Here is a 16,305-nt window from a genome sequence, read left to right as displayed (position 1 = left end):
CCAACTCTATAGAAATCTAGAGTGATAGACTCTGAATTTGGAAGGGAACTTGGAAACTATCAACCTATACTAGAACAAGATATTCCTTACTAGATGCCCCACAAGTGATTATCAAGCCTCATTTGAAGAACTCTAGTAACAGGTAGTTTACTACCTTACAAGACAGCCCATTCCACTTTGGGACAGTTTGAAATTGTTGGCAAAATTTCCTTATCTAGAGTAAAAATCTATCCTTTCGTACCTGTTTCTCTTCTTCCCTAACTCTGCTTGGTGGGGCCATACAGGACAAGCATTTCCCTTCTCCTACATGATCATGATGTTAGTCCTACTTCCAATCTAAACTTCTCTTCTCCAAGTTAAACATTCCCCATTCCATCAACCCAGCTTTGTGTAGCATCATTTCTGGTCCCTTCACCATCCAGTGTACCATTCTCTGGATGAACTCCAAATTTCAATACCCCTCATAAATATGATACCTATTCAGTACCTGTAAGAAATATGTTAACCTGGTACTTTACATCTGTAAAGCCATACACCAGCAGCTTTCCAGAGGACTGCTGCTATGAACAGCTTTCAAGATTCTGATTACATAGTAGAGTGACCTCTCTATTTATTCAATAACAAATCAGAGCAAAACATTCACAGAAAATCAAAATACAGCATTCACAATGTTACAACTTATCACAGAAAATCAAAATAAAGCATTCACCATGTCACAACTCAACAACTTATCACTAAAATGGCCACATAGTTTTCACCAAAGTGGTCACATAGTTTTAAACAAAGTACATTCATTTAGTCAATCACAAAATCCTTAATTTAATCACAAAGTACAAAAGTCAAATTTCTCCACCTCTAGGTCACAGTAAATCATAATCTTCTCAGTCAGTACACAGTATCCAAGTAAAGTCTTGTTTCAGCTTGACTTGAGGCTGGCTCTCAGATTCCATGGTTCCTTTTCCATGATCCCAGCTCCAACTGTCACCTGGGTTCAAAGGCAGGCAGCTCCCAGTTCCTTGTTCAGCTCCTTGTCCAGTTCTTTTCCAGTTCCCGTTCCACAGTGTCCAGTCCACCTCAAGTCCTTCACAGTTCCTGTTTCTGGGAAGACAAAGCTTGACAGAGACACAACAATATTCATAAACATTGCCGGCACCATCATCAATTCACTATTTGCCTGTGAAATCAACTCAGACCCACCAACAAGGTCTGAGAACTCAATACAAATCATCAACATAGAATCAACATAGACCCACAAACAAGGTCCAAGAAATCAGCACAAATCATCAGTAAAGTCCCAGGACCTCCAAAACTCTCCTCCAGGACTTCTGTAAAAATACAACCAGAAAATCTTCTTTCAGACTTGATACAAAGCTCAAAAGAAACTTGAACCGAAAAAAAGTGTTTATTCAATAGCTGAAACAAAGTGTGAACTACTTCTGTGCTTGCCATTACAACTTCCTTTCTGGTCTTCTTATACTTTTCCTCCCTTCTATGCATGGTACAATCTAGACACAGTGATCTTCATGCTGTTTGTCACACTCAGCACTTCATTTCCAGATTCCATGTTGTTGTATTGGCTGGCCTCCATTGCTGGAAATTTCTCCCTCCTCACCTCTACCTCCTCACTTCTCTGGCTTAATTCAGATCTCACCCACTACAGGAGGCCTTTCCCAGTTTTCTAGGCCACCTCCCTACTTGCTAGTATCTTCCTTCTGAGATTGCCTACCATTTGCACTGAATATGTCTCATGTGTACATAATTATTATTATCTTATTATATGTATATAACAATTATGTTTCTTCTATTAGAATGTGATGTCTTGGGGGGGGGCAGAGGCTGTGTTTTTGCCCTACTAAGTGCTTAGGAAGTACCTGACCCATAGTAATTGCTTAATTATTGCTTGACTTAAAGAAAAAAAAAAGGCCAAATGTGGTACATGTGATACATGTCTGTAATCCCTGCTACTCGGGGAAGCTGAGGCTGGTGGATCACTTGAGCTCTGGTGTCCTTAACTGAAGTAGGGCAAAAACCAGTTGCCTGTCTGTACTAAGTCTGGATCCAGTTTAGTAATTCTCTAAGACAAGGGGGCAACGAGGCTGCCTCAGGAAGGGCAAACCAACCCAGTGTGGAAACTGAGGAAGTCAAATCTTCCATGCTGATATGCAGTAGAATTGGGCCCTGAAGTGCCCTCTAATACTTCCAGCTTAGGGTGGATAGGGTGACCCAGACTTCTAAAACAAAAACAAAAAACCAAACAAATATTTGTTGATTTACTGACAGAAATGAATACAGTGTTCTAGATGTGATCTGACTAGGACAAAGTACAGTCAAACTATCAATTCCATTATCCTAGTTACCATTGTTATTATTATATCTTAAGGTTACACTGGGGCAGCTAGGTGGCGCAGTGGACAGAGTACCATCCCTGGAGTCAGTAAGACTTATCTTCTTGAATTCAAATCCAACCTCAGGTGCTTTTAACTGTGTGATCCTGGGCAAGTCTCTTAACCGGTTTGCCTTAATTCCTCATCTGTAAAATGAGCTGGAGAAGGAAATGGCAAACCACTCCAGTATCTTTTCCAAGAAAACCCCAAATAGGGTCATGAAGAGTTGGACATGACTTAACAACCATGAAAAAGGTTATGTTATTTTTGTTGTTGTTGCCATGTTAACCCACACAGAGTTCATACTTCTATAAAACCTGCCCCAGGTGGTCTTCACATAGGATAATAGAATTTTAAAGCTGAAACTCAAAGATCATCTAATCATCAGAGAGGTAGAATGATCCACTAGAATAATTGATGATTCTTGAATTCCTGGGTTCAAAATCACCTTAGGAACTACCTGTGTGAACTTGGCCAAGTAATTTAACTTTCCTTGGCCTCAGTTTCGCCCTCTGTAAAATGGGGATAATAATAGTATCTACCTCAAAGGGTTATTGTGAGGATCAAATAAAAAATGTATATAAAGTGTTTTGCAAACATTAAACTGCTATTTAAGTGCTATCTATTATTATTAAAATATGGAGGCTGGACCTCTCAAGTCTCTTCCAACTACAGTTCTACTCATTTTTTATATCAGGGATATAAAGACAACAGTAACTTGTTCAAGTTCACTCTGCTTAGTAAGTGGAAGAGTCAGTATTCAAAGACCTTCTAACTTCAAATCCAATGCTCTTTCCAGCTTCTTGTTTTCTAGCTACACTTCAAAAAATTTTCCCATATTAAATTCAATTTTACTAGCTTTGGCCTATCATTCTAGTTAATTGAGATCATATTAGACCATGATTCTGCCATTTGATGTGTTAGCTATTTTTCTCAGCTTTCCATTATCACATTTATGCCAACTCATTGATAAAAATGGTGAGCATCAGAGGAAGAAGGACAGAGAACTTCCATTACTACCTAGAGGTCTTCAGGTTATCATCAATTCATTAATCACTACCCTTTGGGTTTAGTTAAACTACAAGTTATGAATCTACCTGGCTTATCTTCTGCTCAACCTTCTTCCTTCATGTTCACAAAACAATTAAAAGAAACCATCAAATGCCTTCCTAAAATCCACGTCTATGTCCTTCTCCCATATTAGACTGGGAGCCCTATGGAAAAAGGAAATAAGGCTTTTCTCATTTGATCTGTTCTTGATGAACCCACACTGGCTCTTAATGATCACCACTTTCCCTTTCGAAATTCTCAGATATCATCCCTTTAATAATATACTCTAGATTATATATGTTTATATACACACATACACTATATACATATAAAATATATTACATAGATAATGAGAAAGAGCATTAACTTTCTGCCATTTTCAGGTTTTACTGTACTGAGTTTCAGCTGGAAGTTATTGAAAAGAAGGAGATTAGAAGTTTGTATAGATCAGTGAAATAATATTGGCTGGATAATTCCCTGAAGATCCTGGCAATATTTTGAACTGTCAGCTGAGAAGTAAAAGGTCTTTTATTAAATGCCTTGGGCTGCTAAGTAATACTTCGTTTCACTCTTCTGCTTAAATGCTCCAAGACAGAAAAATTCAATCATTTCTGAACTGAGAAGTTCAGACATCAGCTCTTGCCCCTTCTTTTGTTAATATCTGGAATACTATAAATCTTACTAACTGGAAGAGGTCTACATTTGTGAAAATTCTGAATTATATGTAGAGAGCTCATCAAGACAGCCTGGTCTACTTGGTAATTTAAGGAAGATGAGCCTTTGTTTGGGACTTTAATTGCTTCTCCCTATGGAGGGTATGGGTTCTGCCCATTAACAACTTTGTTGAAAGAATTGAATCCATTTTCTAGGCCTGGGTGCTTGTCTATCCATTCATAGCACATTGAGTATGTCATTTTCTGGGGGATGATTTGATTGGCTCAGGCCATTGTAAATCAGAGCCACCAAGTGTTCAGAGTGATCCAATGAGAGAGGTGAGAGCAAACTTCTGCTCCTGGGGGTTGAGTCTGTATATTGGCACAGCCTTCCAAGGACCAAGGGCATCCCCCAATATCAACGCCTCTTCCAATACCCAAAATTGACTTTCAGTGAAGACTGAGTATCTCAACCTAAACATAGCAGCATCCAAGGGAATTTATAGAGTAACAAGAATTCTTAGATTCCAAAATCCTGGCCCAGGAGATAGAGAGATAGTGACAAAAAAGCTCCATCACAGAAATGGCAGACTGAGTTCTAGGAATTTCTGAATCCTTGGCTATTGGGGGGATGGTAGTGATGAGAGTTCCTAAAACCTTTTAAAAGATCATTAAGATCTTGGATCTGTGTATAAAATAAAGATTGTTCTATATCTAACATGCGTTGTTACCCGGAATACTTGTATGGGAACTGAGAGCCCTTTTATCCATATCAGTGAAGATCTAGCCATGCATTATATTTTTAGGCTCTTAGAGGAATTCAGGGTAGAGACAATGCTAGACAAAGAGTTATGATTTTTTAAAAAAAAAATCTAAAAAATTTAACCTAGACTTTATAAACCTAGAACTTAGAATTCTGAGCCATAAGCTACATATAGAATATTTAAGTGTAGTTTAATTATTGCAATTAAAGGAAAATGGGTAGGGTGTCGGGCAAAGAGTTTTGGACTTGAAATGAGGAGACCTGAGTTTTTCTGTGGCATAATTAGCTGTGTGATCTTGGGCCAATCTTGGCCTTCATGTCTTCATTTGCAAAATGAAAGGGTTGGCCTAGAAAATCTCCAAGGTTCTTTCTACCATTTTTGCAGAAAATCCAAGCCAAGCACTCCTGCCTATAGTTGGAAGATTCTACCCTATCCCTTTTTGTGAAAAAATAAGCTTTTGCTCTTCTCCAATCATGGAGCAGCCCTTTTGTTATGTGGTTTTTCAAAGATCATTGACAGTGATCTGGACAATCCTATTCTTCAGTTCTTTAAATTCTTTATCCTAGGATATAGTTCATTTAGATCTAGAGACTGACATTCATTGAGAGCAGCTAATTTTTCTTTCACCATCACCTTATTTTTCTTGGATTTCATAGGATTATAAGATTTTAGATTTAGAGCCAGAAGGGACAGAAGGAGTCATCTAATCCAACCCCCTAATTTTTCTTTTCTTTTTTTTAAACAATATTTCATCTCCCCCCAATTACTTGTAAAACAATTTTGGGGGTGAGGAAATTGGGGTTAAGTGACCTGCCTGGGGTTACACAATCAGTAAGTGTCTGAGGTAGGATTTGAACTCTGGTCTTTCTGACTCCAGGGCTGTCTGACTCTGACTGCACTGCCTAGCTGCCTGCTAAAAAACAATTTTTAGCATTTGTTGTTTTATTTTTTTAAGTTTTGAGTTCCAAATTCTATCCCTTCTTTGCTCTTCTCCTCCTCCCTGAGATGGTAAGCAATCTGATACTGGTTATATATGTGCAATCATGTTAAATACTTCCTTTTTGGCACTTTGTGCAAGAAGACTCAAAAAGAAAGAGAAAGGAAGGAAGGAAGGTAGGAAGGAAGGAAGGAAAGAAGGAAGGAAGGAAGGAAGGAAGGAAGGAAGGAAGGAAGGAAGGAAGGAAGGAAGGAAGGGAAAAATAGCATGCTTCAGTCGATATTCAGACATCAGTTCTTTCTCTGGAAGCTGATAGCATTTTTTATCATGAATCCTTTGTAACCCCCTCATTTTTCAAAGATTAGTGTTCTGAGGCCCAGAGAAGTAGTAACTTGCCCAAGGTCACACAAGAAGTAAGCTGAAGGGTCAGGATTAAAACTCAGGTCCTGTGACTTTAAATCCAGCATTCTTTCCAGCATATCATGCTGCCTTTCTGAAGTCGTTGTAGACCATTTTTGTCCTACCCTTCCTAATGGGAAGCAAAATCAGAATTGAGTAGTCTGGCTTTTTCTCCCTCATTTGCTTTCACAGTCTCCTGCACTTTAAGCAGATGTTTTTTTATCTTTTCTTTGATATTCTTGTTGTTTCACATAAATCTTTTCTTAAAGCTCTTGTAGGGCAGCTAGGTGGTACAATGTGTAGAATGCCAGACCCAGGAGTAAGGGAGGCCAGAGTTCATATCTCAATCTTAGACTAGCATAGCCCTGTGACACTGGGCTGGTCCCTTCACCTCTCTTTGCCTCAGCAACTCAATTGTAAAATGGAGTTAACCTAGGTTAATCTTCTTGGGAAGATCAAATAAAATAATATTTGTAAAGTGCTTTGAAAATATTAAAAAGCTATGTAAATGCTAGCTATTATTACAGCTTATTTTGTTGTTCTACGGTATTCGTTGCCAACCTGTGCTTGAACATGAGAGAGCAATTTTCCCCTCCCTGTAGCTCCAGGTCCCACTTTCTCCCTCCCTCCTCAGTTCAGCACCTGGCTCCTCTTTTCTCTCTCTCTCTGTCTTTCCCTTCCTGTCGCTCTCTGTCTCTGTCTATCTCTGTCTCTTGTCTACTTCTTGGCTCCTCTTTATTTGCATTTTACACATTGGTGGAGAAAACCCTTTCCATTATCCTTCAATTGCCTGAATTCTTTCTGTTCTGCATCCAGTGCTGGCAGATCATTTCCTTGATGGGGGTTAAAAGAGGAGGCTATCTTTGATACACAAACACACTTCTGCCACTTCTTATCTCATATCTACCCTATCATTATCCCTCAAGGGAGGAAATACATAAAGACTTGGGCTACCACTTCTGAAAAAAAAATATTAGATTATTGATTTTAGTCCTATGAACTTTCAGAGAAATGGGATTCATTGTTTAGCACGGAATGCGTTTGTGACATTATGGAATAAATAGTTTAAAAAAAAAAGAAGTCCATAAATAGAGTTTCTCAATTTTAATCCTATCTGTTTGACCTTAGACAAATCAGCTCAACTTTCTGGGTCTCCCCTTAGGTAGTTAGATGAGATGGTTTCATTGAATGCTTCTGTACCCATCTGAAGTAATTGGTATCATGACCCACTTAAGTTCGGTGTTTTCTTTTGCTTTCAAGGTAAGATACTGGTCACTCTGTTGAGTCCTTGAGGGGAGTGGTCATAGAAGGAATGGAGGAGAAATGGGGGGTGGGGAGGGAGAGAAAGAGAGACAGAGACACAGAGACAGAGACAGACAGAGACAGAGACAGAGATAGGGAAAAAGGGACACAGACAGACAGAGACAGAAACAGAGAGACAGAGACACACAGAGATAGAGACAGAGAAACAGACAGAGACACACAGAGAGATAGAGACAGAGAGAGACAGAGAAACAGAGAGGCAGATAGACAGAAAGAGACAGGTGCTGAGCTAGGAAGGGAGGGAATTAGTGGGACCTGGAGTCACAGAGAGCCTGGTATACCTGCTGTGAGCAGCTGATGTAACTGCCTCCCACAGTGTTAGGGAGACTGAAGTATTAATTAGAAAGAACACTTGTGCTCCCTGGAATATACATGATGGTATATGGGGGTGGGGTAGATGGCAGCCATTTGAGGATGAGTGTTGGGAGAGTTTAATACCCATTCTAATTGTGTGTTATTACATATTATTCTTTCTGTTTGTTTAAATGTCTGCTTTAAATTTGCGGTCATTGGGTTTGACTTGATAAAAAAAAGTATTGATGGGAGCTTGTGAACAGTAGGGTTAAATGGACAATTACCCTAATAGTGTCAGGGATCTGGGGGGTAATTTAGAAAGAGCCACTGTATGCAAGGGCTCCAGGGTTGATGAGAGGTGATTACCCAAAGCACTGTGCTGAACACATAGAACATAGAGGAGATATAAAACCAAATAAGACACAGCCCACACATTCCACTAAAGTTCTCCTCTGACACCTCTTTGTAGATCTGAAGGTGAACCTGGGCTCCCAAAGGAAATGATAGCACTAAGCTACAGAGACTCCCAGTACATACCTGATGATGGATGTATCTAGCTACGAATACATACAAATATTTGTGTAGAGTAATTTCTCTTTAAAAGGTGTTAAAACTGTCTTAATTGTTCTGGGGAAGTAAAACTCAGATCACTGACATAACTTCCTGGTGTTCTAAGTGCAGGAGGAGTCAGGAGCTCCTTCCTTAGACTTCTGACCAGCAGACCAATGTGGCAGTAGAGAATCAGGGAAGCTGCCCCCAAAGAATCAGTTTTATATCCTTGCTGAATATCCTTTCTCTGCTATGGTTAAATAAATCTTTCTTTGTTAAATATTAGATAGTCTATAAGTATTTCATTTTGTTTCACTTCCTAACTTAAAGAACCATACTGGCTTGAGTCAGGCTTGGCTCGCAGTATTAACTAATTTTAGAGAGACACCCCCCCCCCAACCTATTCCCTAAACCAGGTAAGCCACAGGTTAGATTTTTTTTCCTAATCGCAGAAAGCCATAAAGAGCATAAACGAAGCCATAGAGGGTTTGCAGTCGGTATCAGTGCAGGAGCAGCCATGTCAATGAAATCACAAATCCTTGAAGTATTGAAACATGTCCTTGCCCTCAAGAAGCTTACCAAATAGTTTATGAGATGACATGTACCCAAATAACTGAAACATGAAATTAAGTAATAAAGAAATATGAAGTAGTAGAAATGGCTGTAGGGATGGAGGGAGTGTTGGTTCAATGGAAGGAGAAACCACTTCTGTTTAGGAGGGATCCTGGAAGGCTCATTGAGGGAGTGACTTTTTTTTTTTTGAGGGAGTGACTTTCAAGGCCATCCACAGTCTGGTTCTAACTCCTACAGTTTATCTTCATCAGCATTCCCCATCATGAATCCTTGATCAAGCCCCAATGAAGTCAGGTTTCCAGGGATCAACTTTGTTATCTGCTCAGTTCCTTAACTTTTGAGATCCTCATGAAAGACATAAAGAGGTTCCATATATATGACAAGGAACCAAGGAATGTCTAGCCCCCCGCTTCTCTCTGTCGACCTACTCTGATTTGTCCATCTTATATCAGCAAAGGCTGTTGCTGCCTGCTGAACAGGTCTACACATACAAGTGTGAATAAGCCTCCTGGAGCGGATATCCAGCCACAATTCACTATAATTATGCTGACTCAAAATCTGATCCTATATGTTGCAATTGCAAATTAAAATACCTAGCACTCTTCATTGCAAAAATGTTCAGCAAATCTTTACCAAATAGCTCTCACAGCATTCTTTCTGGGTTGGTATTCATGAAATCATTCACTGAGAGGGACCTTAGGAATCATTTAAAAACTAAACTTATTCATTGTTTTTGTTGAGTTGCTTCAGCCATGTTCTACACTTTATGACCCAATTTAGGGTTTTCTTGGCAGAGATACTGCAATTTCCTTCTTTAACTCTTTTTACAGATGAGGAAACCGAGACCAACAGGGTTAAATGACTTGCCCAGGATCACACAGCTAACAAGTGTCTGGGACTGGATTTGAACTCAAGTCTTCTTGACTCCAGGCCTGGCTCACTATACACTGCACCACCTTGATGCTGGAACTTACTTAACCAGTGGGAAAACTGAGCATCCAAAGTAATTTCCTAAAGCACAAATCTAATCATGTCTCACACACACATAGACACATATGCTCCTAACTCCAATAAAGTCCAGTGGCTCCTTATTGTCTCAAATCTCTTCACAATCTGGCTCCTCCCCACCTTTCCCATCTTCTGACTCATTACGACCTTCATTCATCCTGTGATCCAGCCCTAGTGACCTAGGCCCTGTCTCCTATCTCTATTACCTTTGCACTGGCTGTCCCACCATACCTGGAATTCACTCCCTCCTCATCTTTGACTATTGGGATTCCTAGTTTGCTTCAACATTAAGCTCAGATACTACCTTCCAAATAAATTTCCTTGATATCTCCTCTCTAGCGCCCTCCCTCCCAGAGCTGCCTAGTATTGATTCTGTATATATTATATACTTATTTGTATATGTAATGTTTTCCACCATGTTAGAATGTAAGCTCCTTGAGGGCAGGGACTGTTTCACTTTTATCTTTGTATTCACAGAACCTAGCATTTTGCTTAGAACATAGACATTAGTGCTTGGTGGTTGGTTAACATTGGTTAAAGTTGTTTGCTCAAGGCTATGTAGGCTGCATACTGGTCTTAGAATCTAGAGAGATCAGGGTTTGAATCCTAGCTCTGGCACTTATTAGCTGTGTGACTTTGGGGAAGAAAAGAAGGGAGGGAGGAAAGAAGGAAGGAAGGAAGGAAGGAAGGAAGGAAGGAAGGAAGGAAGGAAGGAAGGAAGGAAGGAAGGAAGGAAGGAAGGAAGGAAAGAAGGAAGGAAGGAAGGAATGAAGGAAGGGAGGAAGAATTTCTGCCCACTCCAATCCGTCTTCTACCAGCTGTCAAAAAGGTCTTCCTAAACTGAAGGGCTGACCATGTCCCATCCCCACCTCTCCTCCATTCATTCAGTTCCAGTGATGCCTTATCATCTCCAGGATCAAATATAAAATCCTCTGTCTGGCATACAAAGTCCTTCGTGACCTGCTATCCCGCCCACCCACCTCCAGTCTTCTTACATCTTCCACTCATTCACATACAGTAAGTACTCTGTGTTCTAGAGACACTGGCTTCCTGGCTGTTTCTAGACATTCTGTCTTCCAGCTCCAGGCATTATCACTGGCTGTCCCTCATGCCTGGAATTCTCTCCTCCCTCATCTGTCTTCTGACTTCCTTGGCTTTCCCAGGTCCCAGCTAAAATCCCACCTTCTACAAGAAACCTCTCCTGACCCCTCCTAATTCAGTGCCTTCCCACTGTTGATTATTTCCTGATTTATCCCGTACATAGCTTGTTTGTGCATAGTTGTTTGCATGTCATCTCCCCCATTAAAATATGAAACAGGGACTATCTGTTACCTTTCTTTGTGTCCAAAGTACTTAGCACTGTGCCTGGTACAAAGTAGGAGCTTAATAAGTGTTTGCTGAGTTAGAATCTGTTCTGGGACAAATTGATTCACATGTGGACAAAACGCCTTTTTAATAATGAAATAAAAAGATTAAAATGTAGGCTCATCTATTATTATTGATAATAATAAGAGAGATGTCAAAGATTTTAATTCTGATTCATTTAGATCATAGAAGTCCACTCTCCATCTATTCATAACCTGTTGTGGAGGAACAGGGTCATAAAGGGCTGGCCACTCCATCCATCATATAAGATGGAAAAATAGGGAGAAGGAAGGAGGATCTGAGGATAGAATGATTTGGATAATCAAGATAAAAAATAACACAAGTGCCTAATTTAGTCAGCAGTTTCAACCTTTCCCCCACCAAAACTTTTGATTGGAGATGACAAATAGGGATGTATTTCCTGGTCCTGCCTACATGGGCTTCCAGAAAGCTGCCCCAGGTACAAACCACTCCCTGGGTCAGTATCCCCCATAGGTCAGAAACACAACCAGACAGAGGACATTAGCTTAAAGACAAAGACATTTCATTGAACAGCATTAGATGGCAAGCTCCTTCAGGTCAGGTACTATCTTTTGCTTTAGGGTTTAACAGTGCCTGGTGTTGTTAACTTAATAAATGTAGGTTGATTGCTATGAAATCGTGACAAGAAAAGATCTCCCTCATACAAAGAACTCTCTCCTACGTATAGGGGTGCACTCTCCACAAACAACCACTACAGACTTAGGGAAGGAAACACACAGAGAAAGATCACTGACGAACTGTGTTAGAGATTGCTTACCATCCCTCACGTTCTATTCAAATCACAGGGGCTGGGCCTCGTGGAGGAGACTAAAAATGGCTGACAGGCTTTGCCCTACTTCCCCGAGCAACAAAACCACTGCATTTTTCTAAATGCCTTTTTTTTACTGCCTTTTGGAGCTACATTTTGTCTACCACAAAAGTTCTGGTTGCTACATAGAAACCATGGGAATCAGAGAAGCAGAAGGGACCTCAGCAGCTATCTGGTCTAACACAGAAGGTATCAGCACCATCGTGTAGCTGATGAATGGTCATCTGGCTTGGGCTTGGAGACTGCCAAGGAGATGGGATCCACTGCCTCCCAAGGTAGCCTATGCCACTTGGGGCATCGAATGCTCTGCAGTGATTGAAAGCCCTTCCCAGCCAAGACCTCTCCCACCGTCCCAGTCTTCTTAGACTTTACCCTCCCCCACACATTCTGTGATCTGCTGACACTGCCCTCCTCACTATTTCTCCCTCAGGACACACCATCTCCCAATTTTGCATTTTCATTGTCTGTCTCCTATGCCTGACATGCTCACCCTCTTTTCCTCTCCCTCCTGGTTTCCTTGGCTTCCTTCTAGACTCAACTCAAATCTCATCTTCTTCAGGAAGCTTTTCCCACTTTCTGCCTCCTCTCCCACAAACCACTGTCTCTTCTTTTCTCTATCTGTAGATATAATTCATTATATAGACATACATATATTATATATGCACACTTATATATACATATGTGTATATATGCATATATGTATATTTTATACATACCTAGTTATTTCTCTATTGTATTCCCCATTAAAATGTAAGCTCTTTGAGGTCAGAGGCTCTATTTCACCTTTTCTTTGTAACCCCAGTGCTTAATACAGTGTCTAATACATAGTAAGTGCTCGCTGACTGTAAGGTCTAATTGTTAGGAAGTTTTTTGTGACATCAAGCCTAAATCTGTTGCTTTGTAACTTCCACACACTGGGGCCAAACAGGACAAGTATGATCCTATTCCACATGACAGCCAGCAAAGATTTGCAGAAAATGATCAGGTTCCTCCCTGAATCTTCTCTTCTCCAGACTAAACATCCTCAATTCTTTCAACTACTTCCCATATAACATTGACTCAAGGACTTTCATGATTGTGGGTGCTATTCTCTGGGCTCTTGCTAAATTTCAGTTTTATTTGGTTTCCCTTTTGGGGATTGTCCTAACAAGGCATGAAATGACCAGAAGATAGATAAAGGAGAGGAGGTGAAGGAGGAGTAAGGGACCCAGAGAATCCATGCCCTAAATAATCAATCTCTTGACAATTGAGATTTGCCCGGTAATACCCACCCTGCCCTGCACACCACAGTGTTGGGAGGAAATTGCTTTGTAAACCTGGATTCAGTATTAAAATGTGAGTCAGACCTAATTGCTTTCAGCTGGTTTCTGAACATGATAGAACAGGCCTCAGTTTCTTTCTCTGAAAAAAAAAGGAGGGTTTTGTAGTAAACGATCTGTAAGATCCCTCCAGTTTGAATTCCACATGCCAAGAAAACGGGCCAATTTACCATCTGTTAATCACAAAAAGGACAGATCTCCAGTAATAAGGCACATTCTGTTGTTATAATTCCTTCCCCCCAAATGAAAGGACTTCTTAGTCTATGTTTCATCTAAAGAAAACATCCTCAGTATTTTTTTTTATGTAGCCAAGTCTTCCAAATGCATATCAGACTGAGTGAGTAGCTGAGGATGAAGAGCAGAGGTCCTTCCCATCTGAAGTCAAGAATTAAATTCTGCTAAATGTGCTGCTGTAAGCACACAGATTTTTTTTTATATTATAAATTTAAAAAACACCAACATACATCAACATTTCAATATACAAAGAACAGAAAAAAAGGATTGTGTATGAAGCTGTTTATTTCTTTCCTGGAAATCTGCCTTTTAAAAAGAGGTCATATTAGATTTAAGAAAATGTAAGAAAATTTTCCTGCTTGTCAGTGTCCACTTCTGAACTACCTTTGGGTCTCTTGTGTGTGTGTGTGTGTGTGTGTGTGTGTGTATTAATGTTTTCTTAACATTTTTCTTTTGCATCACCACTCTCATTGCTAAATCCACACTTTTATTTACGTTTCACTTTCTGGCCACTAGGTGGCATAGTGGATAGAGTTTTGGGTCTGGAATGAGAAAGACTCCTCTTTGTGAGTTCAAATCTGGCCTTAGACAATTATTAGCTGTAACTCTGTTTGCTCAGTTTCCTAATCTGTAAAATCAGCTGGAAAAGGACATGGAAAGCCACTGCACTATCTTTGCAAAAAAAAAAAACAAAATCTCAAACCCTAAAACCCAACAACAACAAAAAACCCAAATGGGGTCATGAAGAATAGGACATGACTGAATAACAAAATTACTACCTACTTAATCTCCCTTCACTATAGAATGTTTCCTTTGTAAAAAATACATTTAGTCAAACAAATCAAGTCACATTGACTGTCTGAAAATATGTCCTATTTTGTACCTCCCCTCTGCTCCAGTGGTGGGAAACAGAATTCATCATCAGTCTTCTGAAGTCATGATTGAACATTGCGTGGGTCAGAGTTCATAAGTCTTTCTGAGTCATTTTGGGACACAAATTCTAATCCATACTGCATGCCACCACCAGATGACTCTTACTAAACTACAGCCAGGATCATATTAATCTCTCACCCCCAAACTTTAATGATTCCTCTTTGCTTCGAAGGTAAAATCACAAGTCTTTGGTGCCCAAGGCTTTTTATAATGTGATCTCAACTTATTTCTCCAGCCTTATATTCTACTGGGCTCCTACACATAATAGTTTGGGGGCTCTCTTCCCCCAAACTAGTCTCCTCTATGTTTCTCAAACATACCCTGCATTTTCCTTTCTCCATGCCTTTGCTCATGTTATTAGCTCTTCCTGGAATGCCTTTTGCCCTCCCCCATCTGCCTGTCAAAATATTATCTATCTCAAATGCCCTTTTACCATGAAATTTTCTCTGATTCTCCCCTGATCAAGCTATATATACTGCTACCCTTCTATGAATTTCTATAGAATATTCTCTCTTTGTCTTTGTCCCTCTAACTCTCTGTCTCTCTCTCTGATCTTATTTGTTCTCACAGGTTCAATGATCATTTCTGCTCAGATGACTCCAAATCCAGCCCTAAGAGTTCTAATCCTGCATCACCAGTGATCTGCTGAATCTATTTACTTGGGTATTCCAAAACATTTCATCTTCCTAAAGTAAGATTCATCATCTTTACCTCTGAACCTCTCCCTTCTCCAAACTTCTTTTCAGACAAGGGCACTATTAGTCTTCTTTCAATCACTTTTATTATTTCAGTCATCTTTGACTCCTAACTCCTTTAACCCCCTTATCCAATCAGATGCCAAACCTTACTGATTCTAACTTTACAATATCCATCTCATTGTCCCATGTCTCTACTGCCTGTGCTATGACCCTAGTTTAGACCCTCTTAACCATTCAACTGGACTAATAGTAGCTTTTGCATTGGTCTTCCTGTTTACCATCCCTTCTCTCCAGAATCTCTCCTCCACAAAGCTGCCCCAATATTTTCTTAAGCCCCAACTCTTACTGTGTTATACCTCTGCTCAAAACCCTTCTGTGGCTCCTTATTACATACAAGATAAATACAAAAGCCCTCTACAATTTAGTTCTAATTTATCTTTACAGTCCTATTTCCCATCACTTCACAAGTTCTATATTCTAGCCTTCCTGAATTACTGGCTATTCCCTCAATCATCCTCTGTGTATTCACACTAGCTACCACCTTCCTCCCATTTCCTCATTCCTGGAATGCTTTCTCAACTCTGCCTTACTGAGTCCTGATTTTCTTTTAAGACAGCTCAGGGACCACCTCCTCTGTGAAGCCACCCATGATTTCCCTGGATTGATGACACACTTACCCTCCTCACATTACTTCGAATTTTCTCACCTTTGTACATGAAATAATTTCCCAATAAAAATATAAGTTTCTTAAGGGCAAGGAATTTTTTGTGTTTGTCTTTGTAGCCTAACACAATGACTTATACATAACATTTACTTAGTAATGTTTGTTGGTGACTTGCCCAGGGTCACACAGCTAGTAAATATCTGCGGCCAGATTTGAATTCAGGAAGATGAGTTTTCCTAATTCCAGGTCCAGCATTCTATATACTGCGCTTCCTAGATGAGGAAACTGAGGCCCATATAGGCTAAGTG

The 16,305-nt window shown here is 40.0% G+C and overlaps 1 long non-coding RNA gene across 1 annotated transcript in view; it reads left to right on the top strand.

The window, feature by feature from the left end:
* The window catches only part of LOC138155858 (uncharacterized), a 33,088-nt gene extending 17,014 nt beyond the window's left edge, over positions 1-16,074 (top strand). Inside the window, exons 2-3 of the long non-coding RNA XR_011167008.1 lie at positions 15,206-15,326; positions 15,946-16,074. This is a non-coding gene — a long non-coding RNA (uncharacterized lncRNA). The remainder of the gene's footprint in view (positions 1-15,205; positions 15,327-15,945) is intronic.
* Positions 16,075-16,305: the final 231 nt, after the last annotated feature.

Source organism: Petaurus breviceps, unplaced genomic scaffold, assembly GCF_028583685.1.
Source record: "Petaurus breviceps papuanus isolate PSGF00001 unplaced genomic scaffold, PetGlider_PUasm1.0 98, whole genome shotgun sequence".
Taxonomy (NCBI): domain Eukaryota; kingdom Metazoa; phylum Chordata; class Mammalia; order Diprotodontia; family Petauridae; genus Petaurus; species Petaurus breviceps.
The sequence above is the reverse complement of the archived record's forward strand: the minus strand, read 5'-3'. Positions and strand labels throughout refer to the sequence as shown.